A 10,495-nucleotide genomic window follows, 5' to 3' on the forward strand; every position below is an offset into this window, starting at 1 on the left:
CTATACAAATTATAGAGAAGGAGATGGTTGCCGTCTTGAGGCAAATTAAGATGGATAAATCCCCAGGGCCTGACAAGGTGTTCCCTCAGACCCTGTGGGAAGTTAATCCAGAAATTGCAGGGGCACTACTAGAGATATTTAAAACATGCTTTGCCACAGGTGACGTGCCAGTGAATTTGAGGATAGCTAATGTTCTTCTGTTGTGTAAAAATTTTGCAGACCAATGAGCCAGTAGTGGGAAAGTTATTGGAAGGCATTTAGTGACCAGATACATAAGTATCTGGACAGAAAGTGACTGCTTAGGCAGTCAACATGGCTTTGTGCATGGGAAATTGAACCTGATCAATCCTGTAGTGTTTTGAAGAAATTACCAGGAAAGTCAATGAAGCCAAGACAGTGGATGTAGAAATACCTTTGACAAGGTCCTGCATGGGAAGTTGATGAAGAATGTTCAGTCACTTGGCAGTAAAGATGAGGTAGTAAGTTGGATTAGATCTTAACTTCACGGAAGAAGCCAGAGAGAGGTTGTAGACGGTCGCCTTTCTGACTGGAGGCTTGTGACCGTGGTGTAACACATGGATCAGTACTGGGTCTGCTGGTGTTTGTCATTTATATCAATGGTTTGGATGATGATGTGGTAAACTGGATCAGCAAATTGGTGGATGGGGGGCCGTCACATGATGACATAGGGTCGAGACGTTGGGAATCCAGCTCCCTCATAAAAAGTAATGAAGAAGAGTTTAAATGAAGAAGAGTTAACAAATATCTACTAGAAACTATTTATAAGTAACTCAGGATTATCTTTTGATATGGCTCCTATACTGAAACAGAAGAAAGCTACTACTTCGAAGACTGCGCAAATCGGCGGGGAAGAAGGCCTAAACGTATCGGCGAAGCCTTGTACTCAAGTTGGATCTCCTCCCGGCGAAGTGCATGGCACTTCTGATGATGTGGGACAGGAAGTTGCAGCAATGTCGGCGGTCTCTAAGATGAAACGGCAAGATCAACGCATGCGCGAAGAAACAAGTATGCATGAACAGATATTAACAAAACTACAAATCCCAACTACAGCTGGAAGTGAAACTGGAAGTGAATCAGAAGTGGAGTCAGACTCTTTGGGAAATTCAGAGGAAGAAGAAGAGGAAAAGAAAGAGGAGATTAAAGGAGACATAAAAAATATCCTGATATATATTATGAATGAATTAAAAGTTATAAGAAGGATGCAGAATACACTCGATAATGTGGTGGAAAAACAAAAGAAGATGGATAATAAAGTTAAAGAGATGGAAGTAAAAGTGGGAGAAAATACTGAAAGAATAGATAAGATAGAAGACAATATTCTTGCCTGGACAATAGAAAGAAAACGGATGTTGGAAAAAATAGATGCACTTGAAAACTCAAGTAGATGAAATAATATTAAAATTGTTGGTCTTATGGAAGGTACAGAGGGAGAAAATCCAATAAAATTCTTTTAAGAATGGATTCTGAAAATTTTGGAAATGAAAGAAGGAAGCCAAGTAATTGAAATTGAAAGAGCACACAGAGCTTTAAGACCAAGACCTCAACAAGATCAAAATCCAAGATCAATTTTGATAAGATGCTTAAGGTACCAAGATAAAGAAATGATCTTGAAGGCAGCTACTCAAGGTGTTAAAAAGTGAAATCGGCCATTGACAATAGAAGGGAAAAGAGTTTTTTTTTTATCCAGACATAAGTTACAATCTTCTGAAGAGGCAGAAGGAATTTAATCCAGTGAAAAAATTTTTATGGGAAAAGGGCTATAAATTTTTATTGAGCTACCCAGCAAAATTGATAATTTTCCTGGATAACGAAGAAAGAAGGTTTTTTGTTGACTACCGGAAAGCAGAGAAATTTGTACAAGAATTACCTGATGTCCACGAAGAGAAGTAAAGAATTATAGAAATGAAATAGACTAATGATGAAGACTGATACAAGGTTGAACTTGATGGATATTTATTAAAAAAGAATAGTTGAGGAGTATTAATTGGGAGTAGAGACATTAATTATTTTCTTTTTTTTCTTTACTAATATATTTTCTTTTTTTTTGCGGGGAGCTGGAGGAGCTCCTGATTGATGGCTGCGAATTTCACGTGTACAATCATGGCAATTGCCATGACCCGTCAAATGGGGGGGAGGTAATGTTGTGTTCTTTTTATTCGCAACATTAGTGGGGGGGGTACTTTGTTTTTTCTTATATATTAGTTATCTTTCTTCTATTTTTCATCTTCTTTGCCTGGATGGTTGGGGAGAAACTCATAGCAACATGGAGAATTTTAAAGAGTTCCCAAGGTATTATGACTGATTAATTTACTTAATTTTTTAAGTTTCAATGTTAATGGAATTAATGGACCTGTGAAAAGAAAAATAGTTTTAACATATATTAAAAAAAATGAAAGGAGATATAGCTTTTTTACAAGAAACACATTTAACAGAAACAGAACATAAGAAATTAAAGAGGGATTGGGTTGGAAATGTCATTGCAGCTTCATTTAATTCAAAATCGAGAGGAGTTGCAATTTTGGTTAATAAATCTTTACCAATTAAAATACAAAATGTAATAATTGATTCTGTGGGGAGATATGTGATTATACATTGTCAATTTTTTTCAGAATTATGGACTTTTATGAACATTTATGCGCCAAATGAAAATGATGCAAAATTCATACAAGTTTTTTTTTACTTGGCTGATGCACATGATGAAATATTAATAGGTGGAGATTTTAATTTTTGTTTAGATCCAGTTTTGGATAGGTCAACTAAAGTTGCTACAAAATCAAAAGTAATAAAACTAACTTTATCATTAATGAAAGATTTAAACCTGATTGATATATGGAGAAAAATTAATCCAAGAGAAAGAGATTATTCATTTTATTCAAATAGACATAAAACTTACTCAAGGATTGATTTTTTTTTATTATCAAAAAATATTCAGGATAGAGTGAAAAGTGTGGAATTTAAAGCAAGAATACTGTCAGATCATTCCCCCTTGATGATGACAATGATAATGATGGATAAGGAGGAATCGATTTATAGATGGAGATTTAATTCAATTTTATTAAAACGTCAAGATTTTTGTGATTTTATGAAAAACAGATTCAATTTTTTTTGGATACAAATTTATATTCAGTTGAGGATAAAGTTGTATTATGGGAGCAATGAAAACATATTTAAGGGGTCAGATTATAAGTTATAGATCTAAAAGGAATACATTAAGGAATACATGGCAGAAATAGATCAATTGGAAAAAGATATCATAAAGTTAGAAAAAGAATCTCAAAAATATATGACAGAAGAAAAATGAAGACAACTTGTTAATAAAAAACTACGATATAATACACTCCAGACATATCGTACAGAAAAAGTAATTACGAGAACTAAACAGAAATATTACGAATTAGGTGAAAGATCACATAAAATTCTTGCTTGGCAGTTGAAAACAGAACAGGCTTCTAAAACAATAAATGCAATTAGAACAAGTGTAAATAAGGTTACTTATAAACCTTTAGAAATTAATGAAACTTTTAAAAAATTTTATACTGAACTATATCAATCAGAATCACAAAATAAGATTGCTGACTTAGATAAATTTTTATAACAAATAACGCTTCCAAAATTAATTTTGGAAGAACAGAAAGGATTAGATATGCCTTTTACATTAAAAGAGGTTGAAGAAGCTGTAGGATCACTTCAGGGTAATAAATCCCCAGGAGAAGATGGTTTTCCTCCTGAATTTTATAAAAAATTTAAAGATTTATTAATTCCTCCTTTTATGGAATTAATATACCAAGTGGAAAGAATGCATAAACTCCCACAATCTTTTTTAACAGCGATCATAACTGTATTGCCAAAAAAGATAGAGATCCTTTAAAACCAACATCATATAGGCCTATTTCTTTGTTGAATACAGATTATAAAATAATAGCAAAAATTTTATCTAATAGAATATCTAAATATTTACCAAAATTAATACATATGGATCAAACAGGTTTTATTAAAAGCAGACAATCAATGGATAATATAACCCGGTTACTTAGTATAATTCATTTGGCACAAAAAAAAAGAGGAAATGAGTGTGGCAGTTGCTTTGGATGCAGAAAAAGCATTTGATAGATTGGAATGGGATTTTTTATTTCTGGTATTGGAAAAGGTATTTTTATTAAAGAAAAAAGAGGATCTTGATAAATGGATGATGTTACCAATAACATTAATAGGTAGAGTTAATGCTGTAAAAATGAATATATTTCCTAGATTGCAATATTTATTCCAAACTTTACCAATACAATTACCTCAGAAGTTTTTTCAAGAACTGAATAAATATGTAAGGAAATTTCTTTGGAAAGGAAAGATGTCAAGAGTATCATTGGGAAAATTGACATGTAAATTTGATTTAGGAGGGTTACAACTTCCAAATTTTAAGAATTATTATAAAGCAAATCAACTTAGATTTATTGCATCTTTTTTTGATGAAGAAAACCTGGCATGGATTAGACTAGAATTAAATAAGATAGGAGAAAACATACCAGAAGATTTTATATATAAATGGGAATTCAAATGGATACCGGGAAAAAAAGAATCTCCTATATTAAGACACTTGATTGATTTATGGAATAAGGTAAATATGGACGATGAGATAAAGAAATCTTTATTAGCAAAAAGAACTTTAATTCAAAATAGGCTTATTCCTTTTACAATGGATAATAAACTTTTACATAATTGGTCCCAAAAGGGGATTAAATATATAGGTGATTGTTTTGAAAGAGGTATATTGATGTCGTTTGATCAATTAAAAAATAAATATAAAATATCAAATAACACTCTTTTCTGTTATTTTCAATTAAAGGCTTATTTATGAGAAAAGCTGGGACAAAAAAATGTTGATACCAAAACCTAGTGAAATAGAAATATTAATTCAAAAAGGAAAAATTAAAAAATTTACATCTTGTATGTATAATTTGATTCAAAAACAGACAATTAAATCAGGAATTCATAAATCAAGACAAAAATGGCAGTCTGGTTTGAATGTTAAAATTGATGGAAAAAGCTGGTCAAGATTATGTTCTGATAGTATGAGAAATACAATAAATGTTCGACTTAGATTAATACAATATAATTTTTTACATCAATTATATATAGCACCACAGAAAATAAATAGATTAAATTCAAATATGCCTGACCAATGTTTTCGATGTAATCAAGAAATTGGTACTTTTTACATTCTACTTGGACTTGTTTTAAAATTCAACCATTTTGGATAAATCTAAGACTTTTATTGGAACCAATTACTGGAGTACAACTCCCACATAGTCCATTATTATTTTTATTAGGAGACATTGAAGGGACAATACTGAAACTTAAATTGAATAAGTATCGGAAAAAATTTATAAAAATTGCATTGGCAGTAGCCAAAAAAGTTATCACAGTTACTTGGAAATCTGATTTATATTTAACTATGGATCGTTGGAATAATGAAATACATAGTTGTAATCCACTTGAAAAAATTACATACAATCTAAGAAATGAATATGATATATTTTTGAAAATTTGGCTCCCATACTTACAAAAGATAGGATTAAATGCATAGGTCCTTTGAAGATATAATTATAAAGTAATTGGGGAAAGTAAAAATAAATATTAAAATTTTGAACTCCATGGAGCATGTGGGGATCCTCCGATATCCAGGCAATCTTTCTCTTCTTTCTTTTCTTTCTTTAGATAAGGGTTAAGGGGGGAGGGGGGAGGATTAATATTATTTTTCTCACTATTTTATCATCACATTTATTCTTGTAATGTTCTAAAATTTAATAAATAAATAAAAAATTATAAAAGGAGGAAGCAGGGAGTCTGCAGAAGAATTTGGACAGATTGGGAGAACGAGCAAAGAAGTGAGAGATGAAATATAGTGTAGGATAGTGTATGGCTTGCACATTGAGAGAAAGAATAATGGTGTAAACTATTTTCTAAACAGAGTAAATTCAAAAATCAGAGGTGCAAAGGGACCTCATGCAGGATTGCTCAAAGGTAAACTTAAAGGTTGAGTTGGTGATGAGGAAAGCAAACACAATGTTATATTCCTTTCGAGAGAACTAGAACATGAGAGCAAAGATGTGATGTGAGTCTTTACAAGGCTTTGGTCAGACCACAACTGGAGTATTTTGAGCAGTTTTGTCTCCTTATCTAAGAAAAGGTGTGTTGGCATTGGGGAGAGTCCAGTGGAGGGTCAGGAGAATGATTCTGGGAATGAAGGGATTAACATATGAGGAGTGTTTGAAGTTGCTACTGTGTCTATAGTTGCTGGAGTTTAGAAGAATTAGGGGGTGGGGGAAATCTCATTAAAACCTATTGAATATTGAAAGGTCGAGATAGATGTATGTTGAGAGAATGTTTCCTAAAGAGGGTGATTCTAGGACCAGTGGGCACGACTTCAAAATAGAAGGATATCCAGTTAGATCAGAGATAAAAAGGAATTTCTTTAGCCAGATGGTGGTGAATCTGTGGAATTCATTGCCATGGAAGGCTGTGGAGGGCAAGTCATTGAGTATATTTAAAGAAGATGTTGGTAGTTTCTTGGTTAGTCAGAGTGTCGAAGTATATGAGGAGAAGGCAGGGAATTGGGGTTGAGAAGGATAATAAATCACAATGATTGACAGGTTGAGCAGGTTTGATGGGCCAAATGGTCTAATTCTACTATATCTTATGGTTTTATCATTATTGTGTTTCTTTCATTTTTGTATTTGCACAATGTGATGTTGTTTGCACATTGGTTGTTTGTCTGTCTTTGGTGTGTGCAGGTTTTCATTGATTCTGTTGTGTATTTTTGTATTTACTGTTAATGCCCTCAAGGGAATGAATGTCAGGATAGTATATGCTAATGTTTGTATGCTTTCATCCTGAAATTACTTTGAACTTTGAACAAGAGGCTTGATCCATCCACAGAATTGAACAAAACAGGACTACCAGTCACTATTTCTCCCTTGCTACACAAAAACACACACACACACACACACACACACTTGTCCTGTGGGGTCAGGCTGACCGGAAATGGGTTTAACTCTCTCTGGTGAAGTTAAATGAGTGGGACATTGACCCTCCCTGCACCCTTTCATCTGTTTGCTGGAACAGTTACTCCTCACCAGCCCCCTTCAGTCGTCAGGGAAACCTGGCAGAATCAGAAGCAGTCTCAGAGGTGTGCTCAGTCTGCGTTGTACCGACACCCTTAGAGATGTTGGACCCTGGGTTACAGTCAGGGATACACCTCCATGAACCGGGCAGATGGAAAAACCGCAGCTGGCTGCTCCCTCAGACCAGCGGTGTCTCCCTAGAATGGCTGGACAGTATAAAGTGGGGAGTGGATTTGCCTGCTGGCCACTGATGGAGTAACAGCTCTCTGCTAGAGCTCCTATCTTACTTACTTTCCTTTCCAAACTTTTGAAATACTACTGTTAGATGGAATATTATATTACTATGACTACCAAAGCAGCTTTGGAAGTTATTACAGGCTCAGTTCAAAAGCTTACTGAGGAGTTTCAACAGTTCAGAAAAGAAATCAGTGCTGAAATTAACCAAATAGGCACGAAACTAGAAGGTATTCAAGCAATTCTAACTGAGCACGATAAGAAGATAAAGGAACATGAAGATGTTATTACTTTACTGGATGAGAGAATGGATGATTTGCAAAAGCTGTATGAAAAGCAATCCAAGTCCAACAAAATAATGAGACAGAAGATTATTGATCTGGAATACAGAAGTAGGATGAACAACTTATGAATCTTGGGACTCAAAGGACAAATAGAAGGAGATAATCGTAAAGAATTCTTTGCAATCCTTTTGATGGAATTATTATAAAGTCTCAGCCTTTGATTGATTGTGCCCACAGGTTGCCTATCTACGGATCGACTTTGAAATCAAAACCAAGATCAGTCATTATATGTTTCCATGAATTTCAAATAAAGGATTGTCCAATTCGTGCTGCCCATAGAAAGGGTATGATTGACTACCAAGATCAAAAGATTCGTATTGTTGAAGATTTTTTACCACAATTTATGGCAGAATGTGTTAAATTTTAAAAAAGTTATGGTGGAGCTATACAGCCAAAATTTTAAACCCTCTCTTGGTTGTCCGGCTCGACTGAGAATTACAACAAAAGAAAGATCATTTAAATGGTTTTATACGAAAGAGCAGGTGCAAAAATTTTTATATTGAAAAAATAATTGTATAGATATTTTGAATAGATCAAAAATCTTGAAAAAACAAAATACTACAAAATTCACAAAATGACTGCTCAATATTTTTCAGTGTGAATAATTGCCTTTTCAGTTCGATAAACTTGTCTAAGCTTGCTTTTCACTGTATATTATTTAGTCTTGGTTGGAACAGAAAATAACCTTGAATTCTCTGGAGCGGTCACAACTTCCTAAGGGAATGTGTTTAGGGGAGGTAGATAGCGGTTGTTCTTTGACCGAGTTTCTCTCTTTGGGAGGAGGGAGGGGTATGGGGAGTTCTTTTTTCTTGAAGCTGATTTGGAGATCTTGTCAATTCTGTTGCTTAGGTAATATATCTCAAGTTTTATTATTTGGGTTTAATATACATTTTTCTGATTGTTACTTTAACCTTTCTTATAAATAGTTTTTAAACGGATCAAAGTATTAATTTACTTAGTTTTAAAGTGAAAGGACTAAATCACCTCATGAAAAGAAATAAAGACTTTTGCCTATATTAAAAAACTTAAGGTACCAATTGTTTTTCTTCAAGAAACCCATGTAAGTAAGTGTGACAATTCATGTCTTTTTAATTGATGGAGAGGAACTTATTTCCGTTCCTCATTTCAGGCCAAAGCTAGGGGGGTTTCAATCCTTATAGATAATGAAGTTCCCTTTGTTCAACATAAAGTAATTTCTGATACTAATAGACATTTTGTTATAGTATCAGGGAAACTAAATCACAAATTAATGGTATTTGCCAATGTATATGCTCCGAACATAGATGACCCAGGTTTCTTTCAGTGATTTTTTTTTTGCTAAGTCTAAGTCTGTACTCATTGGCGATGTGTGGGCACTTAATTGCTGCTTAGATCCAGTATTCGATTTTTGGTCATCTAAACTAATGATACCAAATAAATCAGCTGTGTTTGTTAGGCAAACACAAAGAAATCTAGAGGAGACTTGGAGGAGGCTTCTAGCCTTATCAGATGGGATGCCTTTAAGGCATATATTAGAAGATAAATTATTTCCTATACTGCAAGTATTAAGAAAAAAAGCTAATAAAGAGAGAAGTGATTTAGCTAATCAGCTGAAACAGTTAGACCAAGGGTATGCCTTGGCCCCAGAACCTGCCTTATATAAAAGATGTGTTGAAACTAAAACTAAATATGATCTCCTTTGAACTTATCCAATTGAAACCCAACCCCTAAAAGGTAAAAGTCATTTTTATATTAATGGAGATAAAGCAGGTAAATTATTGGCTGATCAAATTAAATGCTTTATAGCTAAACAGCAGATTAAAGAAATATGCAAAGCTAATGGTGATAGGACAACTGATCATTTAGAAATAAATGAAGTTTTAGAGAATATTACTCTAAACTCCATAGTTCTGAATCTCCTAAGGATAACACTGTAATGAACAACTTTTTTAGATCAACTAAAAAGGATACTATTAAATCGGTCACCTCCGTTATCACTCATTGGTCGAATTAACTCTTATCAAAATGAATATATTACCTAAATTTATATATCTTTTTCAGGCATTGCTGGTTTTTATTCCTAAATCTTTTCTTTAGAACATAGAACATGGAGTAGTACAGCACATTACAGGCCCTTCGGCCCACAATGTTGTGCCAACCCTCAAACCCTGCCTCCCATATAAACCCCCACCTTAAATTCCTCCATATACCTGTCTAGTAGTCTCTTAAACTTCACTAGTGTATCTGCCTCCACCACTGACTCAGGCAGTGCATTCCACGCACCAACCACTCTTTGAGTGAAAAACCTTCCTCTAATATCCCCCTTGAACTTCCCTCCCATTACCTTAAAGCCATGTCCCCTTGTACTGAGCAGTGGTGCCCTGGGGAAGAGGCACTGGCTGTCCACCCTGTCTATTCCTCTTAATATCTTGCACACCCTATCATGTCTCCTCTCATTCTCCTTCTCTTGACTCTATTATATCTTCTAATATATGGAAGAATAAGTGTTCTAGATTAAATAAAATTCATCTTCAGAAAGATAAAAAGAATGGAGGATTATCCTTACCAAGCTTTAGATTTTATTATTGGGCAGTTAATATAAGAAATCTTACATTCTGATTATATTACATCAATTGTGATGATTGCCTGATGTGGTTTTTTAGAAGCCAATTCTCTTAATAAATTTTCTATTATTTCTCTTGGATGCACACTTCCTTTGTGCCTCTGTGCTTTTGACTGGGAGCACGGAGCAGAGAAAGGACATCAGTGGTGCAGAGGGATGTGGAAATGTGCTGGAGG

This window comes from Hypanus sabinus, chromosome 5 (genome assembly GCF_030144855.1).
Source record: "Hypanus sabinus isolate sHypSab1 chromosome 5, sHypSab1.hap1, whole genome shotgun sequence".
NCBI classification, from domain to species: domain Eukaryota; kingdom Metazoa; phylum Chordata; class Chondrichthyes; order Myliobatiformes; family Dasyatidae; genus Hypanus; species Hypanus sabinus.